Source organism: Oncorhynchus mykiss, chromosome 7, assembly GCF_057628025.1.
Source record: "Oncorhynchus mykiss isolate SJ-2025 chromosome 7, ASM5762802v1, whole genome shotgun sequence".
In the NCBI taxonomy this organism is placed as follows: domain Eukaryota; kingdom Metazoa; phylum Chordata; class Actinopteri; order Salmoniformes; family Salmonidae; genus Oncorhynchus; species Oncorhynchus mykiss.
In genome coordinates, this window is record NC_143028.1 from 67,988,774 (window position 1) to 68,009,109 (window position 20,336).

A 20,336-nucleotide genomic window follows, 5' to 3' on the forward strand; every position below is an offset into this window, starting at 1 on the left:
AAAAACTCTACATTGAAAGCAGAAAGCTGTGTTTTTGTGGACAGAGTACTCTGCCCAATTGCATTTCTCAAACCAGTAGTGCTGAAATGCCCTTTTCTGTGTACCAAAACTTTCTTGTGGGTAGCTATTCAGCTTCACTTGTCTGGGCCCAGTGTCTTTCACCTAAATTGCTCCCTCTCTGGATCTGTTTGTTGCTGTTCGTTGTCCCTCCCTCTCTGGATCTGTATGTTGTCCCTCCCTCTCTGGATCTGTTTGTTGTCCCTCCCTCTCTGGATTTGTTCGATGTCCCTCTTTCTCTTGACATGCTTGCTCTCTCTCACTTATACAGCTCGCATGTTGATCTCTGCCTTGCACAGAAGCCTCTCTTTCTGCATATTGTCTCCATCTCCTCCTGAGAGTGATCACACCTCCCAGTCAGATGTTTTCCTACCAATTTCAGTACTGTTGTGCCTTGTGTGTCCCAGTCTCAGCCTTGTAATTACACTTGCTTCCCCTCTCTGTCAACCTGAGGACCTCCCTGCCCCCACCTTTTCCTTGATCTTATACAGGTGTCTTCCCTTTCCCTTCCTGTTCTACAACTCTTACCATCTGTTTTAACCGCTGTTCTTAACATCACAAATACCCCCATCTGTCTCACCCTAAACAGGCACTGCAAAATGTCATACAATTCATCCTTTATGCTCCAAGACACAAAGGACTTTAAGCTCATCAGTGCTGCACATGAGTCAGAGCAGATGACTACCCTGTCTTGCCTTGCCTAATCCACCCACTCAGCAGCCAAGGGCATGGCCAGCAACTCCATTGTGGATAAGGATAAATTATCCGATGCTCTTTTTGTCACTGCCACCTGTTTTATGGTCCATAGATACATCAGTGAATATATTCAAGACAGCATAGTACTGAGTTCTTAAATGTTCACTTACAATATTTACTGGATCTACTCCTTCCTCACCAGCTCTTACCCTGTAAAGCAACCCTAGGACTATCATTGGCTGAGGAAGCAACCAAGGTGGGATAGCAGGAAGAACCACGGAGGGGCTGAACTTCTTACCAAACAGTCCCATTTCTCTCGCCATGCCATCGCTATCCACCCAAAACTTTTATTCAGATCCCGTTCATGCTCCCAGCACTCTAATAGCACCTATTTTTGTAGGATGTGTACCCTTATGTCCTTAAAGATTTACCCAATATGTCATGGTTAGCTCTTGCCACAGCTGACTGCTGTTGATGTTTTTTTATAGCGACAGATGTAACAGCCGGGGAAAGGTCAGTGCTATCCGGGATGCTTGGGCGTTCCTACCCCAAACTCCTATCCTTGCCCTAACCTTAACCTTAACCATTACCTAACCCTTAAAACATTTAAAATGTCAACGTTAATGGGGTAGGGACATCACAAGGATTCCGGATGGCAAGGACAGAGGGGGAAAATCTTTGATTAGAGCCATCCATCAGTCTGAACATGAAGAATGCATTTTTTTTATAGTGTCTGACTTCTGACTTAAAGAATTCACAAATTCCTGACCAACATGGTTCATAAATATTTAGTTATTTTTTTCGCCTTCAGTTTTCCTTTTGCTTGCCGATAAGGTACCTAAAGGTCCAGAGTCTCACGTCCAAATTGGGAGGGTGTTAAATAGGCAGGCAATAATTAGGCCAGTATCTCATAAATTAAGCTTGACATGATCAATTATGACAGAAATTAAGCCTAGTCCTGGATTCTCCATTGAGCATGCTTTTTAGTCCAGCAATAGACTTAATCTGTGTGCCTTATGCTTTAAAATTGACATTTTCTTATATTCTTATTTATGAATCCTACGCAACAAAATGACAAAGAACTAAGTCTAAAATGGAAAATATAAATGGGTATGCCTAAATGGGTATGACTTTGAAAAGTAGGTGAAGAAAGTTCCAAAAGACAGACTGTAGAAATGGCTGTCTAAGGTGACTATCCAAGCACATTGCACTCATAATTGGGCAATACATTACTACAATATTATCTGTTGTGTATACTTTTACATGTAGGTCTATAGGGTACTTGGCCTGAATGCTACACTGCAGAGTAACTTAAATCCTGTCCAAATGCCAGATGACAGCCCTGTATGTGTAGTACATCAGGGATAGGACTGCAGGGAAATCAATTATGCTTTTTGAGGCCTTATCAGAAACGAATTTGAAACTTGCCTCATCTGATGTTGAGATACATAATATTTGGCAATCTATATGGGCTTACAGTTAAGTGCCGTTTTTTAAAATCAAATGTTTACATTACTTCCTTAATTAGATCTAAGAAAGACATTTACACACATTTACATTAATGTAGTAAAAGTATCGTAATTGTGAGATGCTATTTTGTAACACTAATTGAGGTAGATCCTTAAACTAACACTGTAAAAGTGTGAAGAAAATTGATCAGTGTTATTTCCTGGTACACAGGGCCTTCTAATTAGCAGGTTTTGCATGGGTGGAGTTGTGGCTTGCCTTAGGAAAATATTCAGCCCCCATAACTTTGTCCACCTTTTGTTATGTTACAGCCTTATTCTAAAATTGATTAAATAAAATAATATTCTCAACAATTTACACACAATACCCCATAATGACAAAGCGAAAACATTATTTTTTTTTTGTTGACATTTTATAAAAAATAAATAACAAAAATACCTTTATTTACATAAGTATTCAGACCCTTTGCTACGAGTCTCAAAATTGAGCACAAGTGCATCCTGTTTCCTTTGATCATCCTTGAGGTGTTTCTACAACATGATTGGTGTCCACCTGTGGTAATTCAATTACTTGGACATGATTTGAAAAGGCACACACCTGTCTATAAAAGGTCCCACAGTTGTCAGAGGAAAAACCAAGTCATGAGGTCTAAGTAATTGTCCGTAGAGCTCTGAGACAGGATTGTGTCAAGGCACAGATCTGGGGAAGTGTACCAAAAAATGTTTGCAGCATTAAACGTCCCCAAGAACACAGTGGCCTCAATCATTCTTAAATGGAAGAAGTTTGAAACCACCAATACTTTCCTCAGAGCTGGCCGCCCAGCCAAAGTGAGCAATCGGGGGAGAAGGGCCATGGTCAGGGAGGTGACCAAGAACCCAATGGTCACTCTGACAGAGCTGTAGAGTTCCTCTGTGGAGATGGGAGAACCTTCCAGAAGGACAACCATCTCTGCAGCACTCCACCAAGCAGGCCTTTATGGTAGAGTGGCCAGACGGATGCCACTCCTCAGTAAAAGGCACTTGACAGCCCACTTGGAGTTTGCCAAAAGGCACCTTAAGACTCTCAGACCATGAGAAACAAGATTCTCTGGTCTGATGAAATCAAGATTGAACTTTTTGGCTTGAATGCCACGAAATATGTCTGGAGGAAACCTGGCACCATCCTTACGGTGAAGCATGGTGGTGGCATCATCATGCTGTGGGGATGTTTTTGTAGAGGCAGGGACTGGGAGACTAGTCAGGATCAAGGGAAAGATGAACGGAGCAACGTGCAGAGAGATCATTGATGAAAACCTGCTCCAGAGCACTCAGTACCTCAGACTGGGGCAAAGGTTCAACTTCCAAAAGGACAATGACCTTAAGCACACAGCCAAGACAACGCAGTAGTGGCTTCTGAATGTCTTTGAGTGGCCCAGCCAGAGACCGGACTTGAACCCAATCGAACATCTCTGGAGAGACCTGAAAATAGCTGTGAAGCAACGCTTCCCTTCCAACCTGATAGAGCTTGAGAGGATTTGCAGAGAAGAATGGGAGACACTCCCCAAATACAGGTGTGCCAAGCTTGTAGCGTCATACCCAAGAAGACTCGATGCTGTAATCACTGCCAAAGGTGCCTCAACAAAGTACTGAGTAAACAGTCTCAATACTTATGTAATATATCAAAATCCTGTTGTTGCTTTGTCATTATGGGGTATTGTGTGGAGATTGATGAGGGGAAAAATACAATTTAATCAATTTTAGAATACGACTCTAAGGTAACAAAATGTAGAATATCATCCAGAAGGCGAGGTCAGTACAGGTGCATCAAAGCAGGGGCCGAGAGACTGAAAAACAACTTCTATCTCAAGGCCATCAGACTGTTAAACAGCCACCACTAACATTGAGTGGCTGCTGCTAACACACTGACTCAACTCCAGCCACTTTAATATTGTGAATTGATGGAAATTGGTGTAAAATATATCACTAGCCACTTTAAACAATGCTATTTTGCTATTTTGGGGCGGCAGGGTAGCCTAGTGGTTAGAGCGTTGGACTAGTAACTAGAGCGTTGGACTAGTTGGACTAGTAACCGGAAGGTTGCGAGTTCAAACCCCCGAGCTGACAAGGTACAAATCTGTCGTTCTGCCCCTGAACAGGCAGTTAACCCACTGTTCCCAGGCCGTCATTGAAAATAAGAATTTGTTCTTAACTGACTTGCCTGGTTAAATAAAGGTAAAATAAAAAATATAAAAAAAAATTTAATAAAATGTTTACATACCCCACATTACTCATCTCATATGTATATGTATATACTGTACTCTATATAATCTACTGCATCTTTATGTAATACATGTATCACTAGCCACTTTAAACTATGCCACTTTGTTTACATACCCTACATTACTCATCTCATATGTATATACTGTACTCGATACCATCTACTGCATCTTGCCTATGCCGTTCTGTACCATCACTCATTCATATATCTTTATGTACATATTCTTTATCCCTTTAGACCTGTGTGTATAAGTTAGTAGTTTTGGAATTGTTAGGTTAGATTACTTGTTGGTTATTACTGCATTGTCAGAACTAGAAGCACAAGCATTTTGCTACACTCGCATTAACATCTGCTAACCATGTGTATGTGACAAATAAATTTGATTTGATTTTTGATTTTGAATAAGTCAAGGGGTCTGAATATTTTCTGAAGGCACTGTATAGAGACCAATAACAAAGATTTCCTAACCTTTCTGCCAATAACATCTAGTTTTCAGATTACATATCCCTCCCCATTCAGACCACTCCCAGACAGTCCTAGCAAAGGTTTTGCTTGTGAAATGCCAAAAAGTTTCTTGCCAAAAATATATTTTTGTTTCCTTTTGACGACTTGAATAGAAAACAATTAGAGGAAGGTATTTAATTGTTACCTGGAAATGATTTAATATTGAAATAAAAACAGCTGCATTGGGCCTTTGAAAGGGTTGAAGGTGCTGCCTCTGGTGGCCAGTTCACTAAATTGTATTAATAACCCTAACTCTATTAGAGAAAACCAATGCAATTGCCTATTTGTAATCATATTTGTCCAAAGCTGTCATCAAGGCAAAGGGTGGATACTTTTAAGAATCTCAAATATAAAATATATTTAGATTTTTTAACACTTTTTTTTTTGGTTACTACATGATTCTGGGGGCTCCCGAGTGGCACTGCATCTCAGTGCAAGAGTTATCACTACAGTCCCTGTTTCAAATCCAGGCTGTATCACAACCGTCTGTGATTGGGAGCCCCATAGGGCGGCGCACAATTCGCCCAGCGTCGTCCGTGTTTGGCCGGGGTAGGCCGTCATCGTAAATACAAGTGTTCTTAACTGACTTGCCTCATTTAAATAAAGGACAAATTTCAAATTTAAAAAAATGAAACATTCCCGTATTTGTTATTTCATAGTGTTGATGTGTTCACTATTATTCTACAATGTAGAAAATAGTCAAAATAAAGAAAAACCCTTGAATGAGTAGGTGTGTCCAAACTTTTGACTGGTAATGTATGTCCCCCTCAAGTTTAAGGTCCACCCTCTAACATCAACTGAACTGTCGTTTTAATATGGTAAAACTATTCCTTAAAGAAATGTAATAGTAAAATCATAGCATAAAAGCAGATGAGCTGGTTCTACTCTTTTTGGTCTTTTTCAACACGTCAACCCTGTTTTCCCATCTCACGAGGTATCTATGGGTAACATGTTTGTTATGAAGTCATACATGTGCTCTTTATGACATAATGTTAAAATTAGGTTAAATAGAATTTGACAAAATTACACTACCCAAAAAGGCACACTATTTGTGGAATTACACTTCTGCTTTGGTGAGTATTCTGTGGGGCCTGCACTGAGCCAGAAAACACTGTACTTGGAAACTTGAGTAATATCTTTGCTAATACCAAAAATATGCAATGTATAATTATAGGTAAGCACAGCAATGAATGAGAATCAGTGTTAAACTCGGCGGGATTAGCAGGAGCCTCATAAAGCTGGGGAGATTTCCTCCAGCATCTCCCAGTGACTGTGTGTGTGTGTGTGTGCCCACGGCGCACAGGAGTTTGCTGAGGGGAGGACGGCTCATAATAATGGCTGGAATGGTATCAAACATGGAAACCAGGTGTTTGATCAGTTCCATACCATTCCATTTATTCTGTTCCAGCCATTACTATGAGCTCATCCTTCCCAATAAAGGTGCCACCAACCTCCTGTCTTGTGCAGTGAGTGCATGTGTGTGTAGGTAACAGGCTGCTCATTCGAACAGTGGTAATCAGAGAGCATTCAAACTTAACCTGAGGCTGACACCAATGTTTTGATTCTATGGAGCTTCTGTGTACCCGGACAAGTGAACCCCGTTCTAGGAGCCAAAAATGTGCATTAACCCAGTCCTGTGTGAGTCAAATTCACCTCAGGTGCCCTCTCCCCTTGTCCCCTCCTTCCACATCCAATCCCAGAGATAAGTACTGTTTCCCAGCCGTACTGTGGATTGGGAATGTCAAAAAGAGGCGGTATCCTCCACTACCACCACTGCCATTATTATCCTTAAGTCATATGAAAAAATGTTGGTCAATTCTTCTTACTCTTGTACCCAAGTAACAGGGAACAAACAATTAAACAAACATAGCCTGCCACAAAACAGTGTTATGCCTGCTGAGCTAAAGCATTAGCTTGGGGTGAGTTCAGGTAGGCCTCCACACTACAGCAAACAAAGGAAAATAGGAGGGGTGCTTGACAACAATGACAGAAATCCATCAAAGGGCTTACCAGGAAATACGTACAAAAGGACTAACTCGACTAATTCATCTCCTTTTAGACGTTTCTCTTGGTAAACCCTTTGATGAATAAGCTTGGGATGTTAACACGTTTTTCAACATCAGGCAAGGGTTCTTATCATGTGGGAGTGGTTCTAAACCACCTCCGTTTGTCAGTCTTGATTTTACAGAACACTAGGTCCGTCCACACCAATCATTAAATAAGGGTCTTTATTCAAATTAACTAATTTGGAAAACAGGTTAAACTAATGCCTGCACTCCTCCTTGTCTTTAAGAAACAATACAAAATTTGTGTCCAATCAAGAGTCAGTAAAGGGTCATGATTTGGTGTTAAAGATTATTTAATCTTTAACTTAAAGGTTACGTTACCTTTACAAAAATGACACGTGTACCATGGAGGACGACGGTGAGTTGTGGTATTAAAATGACCATGTTGGAATTCATGCACGTGTGAAAGTTTTGCATCTACTTTACAAATCTAAATTAATTTTGTCTTTCAATTCTCCAAACTTGGGGTTGCCTTTAATCTTCTTCTTGAAGAGTAATAGCAGCTCCTCTTCTGATTAGACATTTCCCCCTCCACTGAATGAGAAGTCAGTTGACAATACTTTGAAGGAAAATGAATGGTGCCATTGTCACGTTCTGACCTTTATTTCCTTTGTTTTGTCTTTATTTAGTATGGTCAGGGCGTGAGTTGGGGTGGGCAGTCTATGTGTGTTTTTCTATGTTGGGCTTTTGAGTTCAGCCTAGTATGGTTCTCAATCAGAGGCAGGTGTCGTTAGTTGTCTCTGATTGAGAATCAAACTTAGGTAGCCTGGGTTTCACTTTTGAGTTGTGGGTGTTTGTTTTCCGTGTGTGTGTTTGTTGCCACACGGTACTGTTTTGGTTTCGTTTGTTTCACATTTATTGTTTTGTAGTGTTCAGTTTATGTCTTTAAATAAACGTTATGGACACTTACCACGCTGCACATTGGTCCTCCGATCCTTCTCGCCTCTCCTCCTCAGAAGAGGAGGAGGAATGCCGTTACAGAAACACCCACCACAAGCAGCAGCAGCAGCGATCGCAGGACTCCTGGACATGGGAGCGAGATCTGGACTATGTCATTACATGGGAGGAGGTAGACAGGTGGTCGGTCGACCCAGGGAGAGTGCCGGAGCCTGCCTGGGATTCTCTGGAGCAGTGTGAGGAGGGATACCGGCGAATGGAGTCAGCACGGCGGCGCGGAAGGAAGCCGAGAGGCAGACCCAAAAATGTCTTGGGGGGTGGCACACGGGGAGTGTGGCGAAGTCAGGTAGGAGACCTGCGCCAACTTCCCGTGCTTACCGGAGAGAGAGAGAGGGACCAGGCAGGCACCGTGTTATGCGGTGGAGCGCACAGTTTCCCCAGTGCGTGTGCATAGCCCGGTGCGGTACATTCCAGCTCCTCGTATCGGCCGGGCTAGAGTGGGCATCGAGCCAGTTGCCATGAAGCCGGCTCTATGCATCTGGTCTCCAGTGCGTCTCCTTGGGCCGGCGTACATGGCACCAGCCTTACGCATGATGTCCCCGGTTCGCCAGCACAGCTATTCCACCATCGCCGCACTGGCCTGGCTACGGGGAGCATTCAACCAGGTAAGGTTGGGCAGGCTCGGTGCTCAAGAGCTCCAGTGCGCCTGCACGGTCCGGTCTAACCAGTGCCACCTCCACGCACCAGCCCTCCGGTAGAAGCCCCCCGCACCAGGCTGTCTCTCCGTCTTCTGCCTACAGGTGTTCCCGCCTGTCCAGCGCTGCAAGAGCCTTCCTCCTCTCCAGCGCTGCCAGAGTCGCCAGAGCCGCCGGTCTGTCCTGAGCCGCCGGGAGCCGCCGGTCTGTCCTGAGCCGCCAGAGCCGCCGGTCTGTCCTAAGCCGCCAGAGCCGCCGGTCTGTCCTAAGCCGCCAGAGCCGCCGGTCAGTCAGGAGCCGCCAGAGCCGTCGGCCAGCCAGGAGCCGCCAGAGCCGTCGGCCAGCCAGGAGCCGCCAGAGCCGTCGGTCAGCCAGGAGCCTCCAGAGCCGTCGGTCAGCCAGGAGCCTCCAGAGCCGTCGGTCAGCCAGGAGCTTCCAGAGCCGTCGGTCAGCCAGGAGCTTCCAGAGCCGTCGGTCAGCCAGGAGCTGCCAGAGCCATCAGCCAGCCAGGAGCTGCCAGAGCCGTCAGCCAGCCAGGAACTGCCAGAGCCGTCAGTCAGCCAGGCGATGCAAGAATCGCCCTTCACTCCGGAGCTGCCGGAGTCTCCCGCCTGTCCGGCGCTGCCGGAGTCTCCCGCCTGTCCGGCGCTGCCGGAGTCTCCAGTCCATTCGGGACCCATTTCTAGCTTTTTTACATGGCACCTATTGCATATTTACTTTCTTCTCCAAAACTGTGTTTTGCATTATTTAAACCAAATTGAACATGTTTCATTTTATTTGAGGCTAAATAGATTTTATTTATGTATTATAGTAAGTTAAAATAAAAGTGTTCATTTTTCATTCAGTATTGTTGTAATTGTCATTATTACAAATATATACATAAAAATTGGCCGATTTAATCAGTATCGGCTTTTTTTGGTCCTCCAATAATCGGTATCGGTGTTGAAGAATCATAATCGGTCGACCTCTACTTGGAACCTCTAACCCTGGCAATTTGACTGGTAAACCCATGGGTACACTCGCAATGGTTGTGACTAGAGGTAGTACAGCTACGACCGGAAGTAGCAGGTTAGGAGAGCATTTTTACATAACCCTTTTCCTAGCCTTAACCTAAGTCTTCTAACCTGCCACGTTAATAATACAAACCTGCTGCATGTTTTCCTAACCTGCTATGAAAAACTCACTTCCGTACGTAGCTGTACTTCGTCTAGTCAGAACCACTCTGCCTGGAATTGTGTTGAAATCATTTCCATTTTAATGTAGAATATTAATTCAAATTATGTTAACTGATGTGGCTCATTCAATGGGATGTATTTTTTGTAATATCAGTTGAGTTGATATACAGTTGAAGTCGGAAGTTTGCATACACTTAGGTTGGAGTCATTAAAACAAATTGTTCAACCACTCCACAAATTTCTTGTTAACAAACTATAGTTTTGGCAAGTTGGTTAGGACATCTACTTTGTGCATGACACAAGTAGTCTTTCCAACAATTGTTTACAGACAGATTATTTCACTTATAAATTCACTCTTTCACAATTCCAGTGGGACAGAAGTTTACATACACTAAGTTGACTGTGCCTTTAAACAGCTTGGAAAATTCCAGAAAATGATGTCATGGCATTAGAAGCTTCTGATAGGCTATTTGACATAATTTGGTCAATTGGAGGTGTAGCTGTGGATGTATTTCAAGGACTACATTCAAACTAAGTACATTCAAACTAAGTGGAACGACATTTATTGGATATTTCAAACTTTTTTAACAAATCAAAAACTTAAAAATTGTGCAAAATTATTCTGCCCCTTTACTTTCAGTGCAGCAAACTCTCTCCAGACGTTCAGTGAGGATCTCTGAATGATCCAATGTTGACCTAAATGACTAATGATGATAAATACAATCCACCTGTGTGTAATCAAGTCTCCGTATAAATGCACCTGCACTGTGATAGTCTCAGAGGTCCGTTAAAAGCGCAGAGAGCATCATGAAGAACAAGGAACACACCAGGCAGGTCCGAGATACTGTTGTGAAGAAGTTTAAAGCCGGATTTGGATAGAAAAATATTTCCCAAGCTTTAAACATCCCAAGGAGCACTGTGCAAGCGATAGTATTGAAATGGAAGGAGTATCAGACCACTGCAAATCTACAAAGACCTGGCCGTCCTCTAAACTTTCAGCTCATACAAGGAGAAGACTGATCAGAGATGCAGCCAAGAGGCCCATGATCACTCTGGATGAACTGCAGAGATCTACAGCTGAGGTGGGAGACTCTGTCCATAGGACAACAATCAGTCGGATATTGCACAAATCTGGCCTTTATGGAAGAGTGGCAAGAAGAAAGCCATTTCTTAAAGATATCCATAAAAAGTGTTGTTTAAAGTTTGCCACAAGCCACCTGGGAGACACACCAAACATGTGGAAGAAGGTGCTCTGGTCAGATGAAACCAAAATTGAACTTTTTGGCAACAATGCAAAACGTTATGTTTGGCGTAAAAGCAACACACCATCCCCACTGTCAAACATGGTGGTGGCAGCATCATGGTTTGGGCCTGCTTTTCTTCAGCAGGGACAGGGAAGATGGTTAAAATTTATGGGAAGATGGATGGAGCCAAATACAGGACCATTCTGGAAGAAAACCTGATGGAGTCTGCAAAAGACCTGAGACTGGGACGGAGATTTGTCTTCCAACAAGACAATGATCCAAAACATAAAGCAAAATCTACAATGGAATGGTTCAAAAATAAACATATCCAGGTGTTAGAATGGCCAAGTCAAAGTCCAGACCTGAATCCAATTGAGAATATGTGGAAAGAACTGAAAACTGCTGTTCACAAATGCTCTCTATCCAACCTCACTGAGCTCGAGCTGTTTTGCAAGGAGGAATGGGAAAAAATGTCAGTCTCTCGATGTGCAAAACTGATAGAGACATACCCCAAGCGACTTACAGCTGTAATCGCAGCAAAAGGTGGCACTACAAAGTATTAACTTAAGGGGGCTGAATAATTTTGCACGCCCAATTTTTCAGTTTTTGATTTGTTAAATTTTTTTGAAATATCCAATAAATGTCGTTCCACTTCATGATTGTGTCCCACTTGTTGTTGATTCTTCACAAAAAAATACAGTTTAATATCTTTATGTTTGAAGCCTGAAATGTGGCAAAAGGTCGCAAAGTTCAAGGGGGCCGAATACTTTTGCAAGGCACTGTATATCCACAGTAAAAACGAGTCCTATATCGACATAACTTGAAAGGCCGCTCAGTAAGGAAGAAGCCACTTCTCCAAAACCGCCATAAAAAAGCCAAACTACGGTTTGCTACTGCATATGGGGACAAAGATTGTACTTTTTGGAGAAATGTCCTCTGGACTGCACGGGGTTGGCAGCATCATGTTGTGGGGGTGCTTTGCTGCAGGGGGGACTGGTGCACTTCAGAAAATAGACTGCATCATGAGGTTGGAAAACTATGTGGATATTTTGGAGCAACATCTCAAGACATTAGTCAGGAAATTTAATTTTGGTCGCAAATGGGTCTTCCAAATGGACAATGACCCCAAGCATACTTCCAAAGTTGTGGCAGAATGGCTTAAGGACAGCAAAGTCCAGGTATTGGAGTGGCCATCACAAAGCCTGACCTCAATCCTATGGAAAATGTGTGATCTGGAACTAAAAAAGCGTGTGCGAGCAAGGAGGCCTACAAACCTGACTCAGATACACCAGCTCTGTCAGGAGGAATGGGCCAAAATTCACCCAACCTATTGTGGGAAGCTTGTGGAAGGCTACCCGAAACATTTGACCCAAGTTAATCAATTTAAAGGCAATGCTACCAAATACTAATTGAGTGTATGTAAACTTTTGACCCACTGGGAATGTGATGAAAGAAATAAAAGCTGAAATAAATATTCTCTCTACTATTATTCTGACATTTCACATTCTTAAAATAAACTGGTGATCCGAACTGAGCTAAGACAGGGAATTTCTACTAGGATTAAATGTCAGGAATTGTGAAAATCTGAGTTTAAATGTATTTGGCTAAGGTGTATGTGAACTTCCGACATCAACTGTATTCATACAAATTTATGTTTGGCAGTTAAGTAAATCAAACTACTTTTCTGTTAAAAAGAAAACGAATCTGATCCCTACACAGGCTTAAGGGTAGCCTGGGCGGGCGTGGTGACTTTCGACACTAGTACGCCTTGCATGTCGTCCGATATAAACTCTCAGAAGTCCCAAAAACGTTTCTGATGTTGTGACAAAAATGTCCAGTTTCTTTGACTTGTTTGACACTTGAGCCATACAGTTTATGACTGTGGCAATGAAAGCCACAAAATCCACATTTTTAACACACAGGGTATTGTCACTTGTTTTCTTAACTCTTTTAATCGCCTCCACATAGAGAGGTCAATCGAATCTCCTAACTTTTGCCACCCCAATCTCCTTTACCCTTACAGGACACTCTAGGGGCCTCATATATCAATCATGCATAAGCACACATCTGTGTGTAAACCATGCGTGGAATCATTCCTGATCATACTCTTTACTTGTCTTTTTACCTGAACATTGAAACACCATGAGAGAATACATAGAAATAAGTGCAGTGGGTTAGTAAGATTTGATTAAATATAACATATTTGATGAGTTGCCAAAAATAACTATCTGAAAGCAACACCCCCAACAAACCACGAATATGACTGCATTGAGGCATATGTCACTGTGCTTCTATGGCTATACGTACCATGCCACTGCCCATTTCATTTGTTAATTTAGCGAACAAGATTGCTCATAATCCAGTGCATTTATCACAGTCAGCACACCTCTATTTTAGCTTTAAAAATGCAAAAGTTTCACTCAGCCTTATGGCAAAATGTGTGGAATAGCATGAGATTAACTACACAACTGCACATTTTTCTCTTTGCCCCATGGCAAAATGTGTAAAGTTGCAGGAAGTTAGTTCATTTCTGCAAATCCACCCACCAATGAATTATGCCCACTGGTTGATCCCCATAGAAAAAGTGTGATTTGTCAAACAATCCTATGAGCATCATATGCACACAGGTAAGAGATAATTATTGATAAATACCTATTTTCAGCCTCAGTGCTATTGCACGACCTTGGCTATTTGCATTTTGAAACACCCCTAATTAACCATATGTGGTCAAAATCATCCCTTTAAAGCCTCCCGAATATACAATGCTGTACCATGAAATAGCATACTGCACAACCCAAAAAAATGTTGAAACTGAAATTGAAGTGCTAGTGTCAGAGATTTAGTACAAGCAAAATGATTTATTTGGCTTGCTCAATTGTGGTTTGACCAATAAAAATGAAAACATAGATACAAAGAGGACCATTAGGACAATTTGTGTTGCCTTAGCAATGGCAAATATACTTCAAATGAGTAGGCAACACTCACCAATAAGCCATCCGTCCCCAACAGCTCCCTCCTGTAGGCGTATACGACAACATTGCTGTTCGGCAGAATGAACGAGGCGTGCGTTCCACCTGGCCACTTTGCCACCACATTCAGCAGCGTTTCTTTGTGCCTAACATCAACTGCACATTAAGAGTGCAAATCTTTTATGTTCACATAGCTGAACTCGTTTAGGGATGGCACTTTTATGGTGATGGGGTGTCGTCTATTGCTCCGTTCGTATTTTGGAACCCATTGATGGTAAAGAAACCCCTCTTGACTTCAACCGGTTATGCGATGTTGTAAGCCTAGGGAAATTGTATGTTACAGTTCATTTTTGCTTATGATTGCATCCAAAACATTAGCTCATTGAGGGATGTGAGATGCCGATCAGCAAGCTCCCGATGAAAAGTGCCCGTTGCCAAAAACCCAAGAAATGTGGAGAAAGTAGTTTTGAATGCATTTTATTGAAGGGGGAACAATAACACCTTTGAACCTTTTTGGCAACATAGTGATATATTCTTATATACTATACAATGAGGAATTCAGCTACAAAATACTAGTCTTTTTTTTTACCATTGCCCCCACCCACAAGGTGTATGAACAACAACAATAAATAAGAATAAAATAAGGTAATAGATACAAAACAAAACTGTGAAGAACATAAATCAATCAACTCTAATTAGAACATGTTGGACAGTATGTGTGTGAAGATGGACTTTGCAGATGCTCACATGTGCAGCACATAGTATTTGTTTTACAGTCTTTCTTTGGGGGGCAGAATTGGCATCTCCTCCTCTTGTCTGCCCCAGCTGCAGCCTCGGGTGGTTCAGGACACGATTCAGCCCCCAGAACAGCTTCCACAAGCGCTGCAGAGGCTGCTTTGTGGTGGAGGTTCTCCCATCTTTAAATATGTGAGGTTACAAGTGCCTTTCCCAGCTGCTGTAGGAAAAATGCTCCCCTTGTTCTGCTTATCAGGCATCCAGGTAGGGTTGATCTTGTTCCATATCATGAAGGCATTGAATGAGGACACATCAATGATGTTATGGAAGATGACCAGAGGCCAGTGGGTAGTCATCCTCCTGCAGCTGTAAGTTCCAATCACCTTGTCCAGGTTGTGCACACCTCCTTTGTTGTGGTTGTAGCCCAGGATGATCGCTGGCTTCCTGTACTCAAGATCACTGATCTCAGCCGTTTTGTGCAGTGTGCTCAGGAGGATCACATTCTTGTTTCTTTTTGGGAGGTAAGAAACTAGAGTGGTGGTGGGGTGAAGGACAACTTTGATGAGAAGGCCTCTCTCCCCCTTGATGCAAGGAGTGCAGGGGGGAGCTCAGGCTTGTTCTTTCTAACTGTGCCAACCATGGTGATCTTCCACTTCAGGATCTGCTGGCTGAGTTCAATCAGTAGCACACATAATCTCAATTTCTCTTTGTGTGTGTGTGTGTCTTTGTGGTGTGTAAATTATTTTATAACTGCCGGGTCAAAAATGACCCTAAGACAATCTTTGTACACTGGTGGTGTACAGCTTTCATGGAAATATGAACAAAGGCGATGTTTCACTTTTTCTAATGTTGGGGTCACTCTAGGGAAAGTCATCCAGTTTAAAGTTGAAAAAATATGATTTAGGGGGTTTTCTCTGCTATTAAATATAGTGGCGGGTAATATTTTACCGTTAAGACAACATAGGAGTTAATGCAAAAAAGTCCCACCTGTCTCTAAAAACGTTTCTCTGTGAAAAGCAGCATGTGCCAAATCTTCCAACAGAGAAAGATCAGCCATTCAATTTCCTATTATCTCGGTCTTTTACAGTATTTCAGCAATGGTTTTACTTTCAGACATGCCTCTAATTTAACAAATTACTGTAGTTTACATTGATTATTATCATAACAAATGCGATATACTCTTCAGTATACTCTGTCCTTCTGCACACACTCGAAGCATGGCCCAATCTTTTACATGATTTACACTGCAATTGTTTGGGAATGAAAGCTCTTACAGCGAATTTTACTTAACCAAGTTTCACGTGTAGGTTGATCTTATATATAAAGAAGAACCGACAGAACCTTTACTCTATTCACCGAGTGTGTAAGGTGCCGGGCCCCAACCACTAATTATGGTAATCTGTGGCAATCTATGGAAACCTTGGTAATTTATACTTGAATAACTTTTTTTTTAAATCACAAAATATTATCTTTCTCTTCCACTGTAATTTTTGATAATTTCCATTTTGTTCCATTCTTTGACACTACTGTCGATTCACCTTCACCAACTTTGCTCCGAGCACTGCTTGATTCAACCCTGGGGTCCACTTCCACCATCTTCTTCTTCTATAATATTATGGCGGTCTACAAACAAACGTCAGAGGTGCATACCACCACGTATTGTACTGGAGTGTGTAGTCAATCACAGTTTACAGACTAAATGAATAAGAGACAAACATTAAGAGAAAGTAAACCCTCCTATCTAATCCTGTACTACACAAAAAAATGCCATACTTACTTCTAACAAACCCTCCCCCAGCGGCCTGGGAGTAGGGGACACTAGTATTCAACACCCCCAGTAACTCTTCAGCAGTAAAATGTCATAATCTGAAGTTCTTCTCTGCTGCTGCCACTACAACACCTATTTTCTGTGACTTAAATTCCATACCTGCTGTACAATTAATAACCATACATTAGCAATTAATGCTGAAAAGCCTACCTTACTGAAGCACATTTAATTCGTAGTCCTATCACTCTGTACTAGCAAAATTCTACTTCTCACCGGGAGCCACTCAGTGTCCCTCAACCTTTACCCATCTTCCTCCACTTTCTTCACTGCCTCAGCATAACACACCTTTTATAAAACACTGACCCTGGCAACCTTAATCTGCCTTTCTCAAACCTGACATTTCTGATCCGCAGCAACATGGGCACCCCTACAGTATACACGCACTTCAATCACATTCCACAATGCCCTTTCCCACCTGGAAAAAGGAACACCTATGTGAGAATGCTGTTCATTGACTACAGCTCAGCATTCAACACCATAGTGCCCCACAAAGCTCATCACTAAGCTAAGGACCCTGCGACTAAACACCTCCCTCTGCAACTGGATCCTGGACTTCCTGACAGGCCGCCCCCAGGTGGTAAGGGTAGGCAACAACACCTCTGCCACGCTGATCCTCAACACTGGGGCCCCTCAGGAGTGTGTACTTAGTTCCCTTCTTTACTCCCTGTTCACCCACGACTGCGTGGCCAAACACAACTACAACACCATCATTGAGTTTGCTGACAACACAACAGTGTTAGGCCTGATCACCAACAACGATGAGACAGTCTATAGGGAGGAGGTCAGAGACCTGGCAGTGTGGTGCCAGGAGAACAACCTCTCCCTCAACGTGATCAAGACAAAGAAGATGATTGTGGACTACAGGAAAAGGAGGACAGGATATGCACCATTCTCATTGATGGGGCTGTAGTGGAGCAGGTTGAGAGCTTCAAGTTCCTTGGTGTCCACATCACCAACAAACTATCATAGTCCAAAAACAACAAAACAGCCATGAAGAGGGCATGACAAAGCCTACTCCCCTTCAGGAGACTGAAAAGATTTGGCATGGGTCCTCAGATCCTCAAAGAGTTATACAGCTGCACCATCGAGAGCACTGGTTTCATCACTGCCTGGTATGGCAACTGCTCGGCCTCCGACCGCAAGGCACTACAGAGGGTAGTGCGTATGGCCCAGTACATCATTGGGGCCAAGCTTCCTGCCATCCAGGACCTCTATACCAGGCGGTGTCAGAGGAAGGCCCTAAACGTTGTCAAAGACTCCAGCCACCCTAGTCATAGACTGTACTCTCTGCTACCGCATGGCAAGCGATACAGGAGCGCCAAGTCTAGGTCCAAAATGTATGTCATTTTTAGATCAAGGATAGTTACAAAAAAAATACTCTGATTATAATCGTATCCAGAAAATTGCCCATATCCGTTATGATACTCGTCTTGTCCGACTACTCGGCACACCTCTACTTTCCAGGTACCATCTCTGTTGATCATGTCTGCCAATCATGTTCTCCGTATCTAAGGTACTAAACAGAGCAGGTAACAGCTCGAGAGATCTCGGTCCAAAAACTGCTATCAGGTCAAGTATTTTATTTATTTGTAATCAAACTATTTAGTTACAGAAATGTGATACCATGAATGCACGCTGTAAAATGACTCCCAACTTCCAACGCAGCAACTTTAGTTATGCTAGCAGGAGCAGATACCTTTAATCACTAGCTAGCATGTTATTCTGGTATAAGGAACGTTGGCTGGCCCTCGCTACATATTTGTCGCCAGACCCACTGGCTCCAGGTCATCTACAAGTCCATGCTAGGTAAAGCTCCGCCTTATCTCAGTTCACTGGTCACGATGGCAACACCCGTAACACGCGCTCCAGCAGGTGTATCTCACTGATCATCCCTAAAGCCAACACCTCATTTGGCTGTCTTTCGTTCCAGTTTTCTGCTGCCTGTGACTGGAATGAATTGCAAAAATCGCTGAAGTTGGAGACTTTTATCTCCCTCACCAACTTCAAACATCTGCTATCTGAGCAGCTAACCGATCGCTGCAGCTGTACATAGTCTATCGGTAAATAGCCCACCCATTTTTACCTACCTCATCCCCATACTGTTTTTATTTATTTACTTTTCTGCTCTTTTGCACACCTGTACATGACCATCTGATCATTTATCACTCCAGTGTTAATCTGCAAAATTGTAGTTATTCGCCTACCCCCTCATGCCTTTTGCACACAATGTATATAGACTCTCCTTTTTTTCTACTGTGTTATTGACTTGTTAATTGTTTACTCCATGTGTCCCTCTGTGTTGTCTGTTCACACTGCTATGCTTTATCTTGGCCAGGTCGCAGGTGCAAATGAGAACTTGTTCTCAACTAGCCTACCTGGTTAAATAAAGGTGAAATAAAAAATAAAAATAAAATAAAATTCCAAGTAAAAATTTAAGTCTACAAAAATCTATAGGACAAGTAGTGCAAGCTAATAGTCATCAAGGCGGGACCCACTAATTTCATTCATACTGACAAATAAGAAATGCCACAATATCCCTGTCAATAGTTGGAGTAGGATGATTGCAGAGCAACCTGCCTCAGACTGTCAGGATGTTCCTTTTCTAGCTCACAAACTACATTACTTTGCTGTGATGATTTATTTTATTCATTCCTGTCTCTCACTTTTGTCTCACATGATCTTTCAGGTCTCCTGTGTCCTGCTTCCAGAGATCAACCAAGTGCTATTCACCTAGCATGAGCCGATTCACTCACCTGTGAGGATAACCATCTTTCTTCAGTTTGAGCTCGCCCTGCTGTCACTATTTAGACTTTGGGACCACATATGCATTTGCCTGTTGTCTTTTTTTTGTGGGTTCTGTCTTACACAGTCTAGTGCATTTTAGAGTTGAAGAACACCAACTGCAGACAAACATGCTTGTTTGAGCATCTCAGACTAAATTCAATGTAGAATCAGTTGAACAGGTGACAAACAGATTATTTTCCTATTGTAACATACAGTGGTAATAATTATATTGTCCCCGTCAAGAGGACTGACTTTTGCCATAGATGGTAGTTCTCGTCTCTGGACGACACAAGCTTTAGACCACACAATAATTCTGCTAAGGGATTTGTTGCTCTCTACATTGGTCAGCTACATTGGTGACCAGGGTGGGATCCTTATGATATGCCAATGGGGCCTGGGCACACCAATGCTCCTAGAGAGAAGGGGGAATACTGAAGCATGCGTTGATGACAGTTCAACAGTCTCCATCAGAGGTACAGGCTTTTGGCATAGATGTTAAAGCTCTCATTTCTGGACTGTAACGTTTTAAGATTGTGCCCTCCACGGCTCAGTCATAGTTAGTAGAATAAGAACGGATAGGCAATATTTTGGCATCAACTTTTAAATCAAATTTGATTTGTCACATACACATGTTTAGCAGATGTTAATGCGATTGTAGCGAAATGCTTGTGTTTCTAGTTCCGACCTCCTTGTAGAAGGTGAGTCGGAAGGTTAATAATTTAAACCACCTTAATATACTCTCATTCACTGAACATTTCATATTTGAAACTCAAACATTAATTTCCCAACTGATTTTCTATAATGCAAGAGGCTATTTATCATTCTCCATACCTTATATCCCAATGCATCCAACATTATGCATATTGACCATGATATTGAGCAGCTGCTATTTGAGAATTCATCTGGTTTAGAAATCTAACTCTAGTTATCTTATTGCAGAGCACATTGTACAACTGTTTTTAG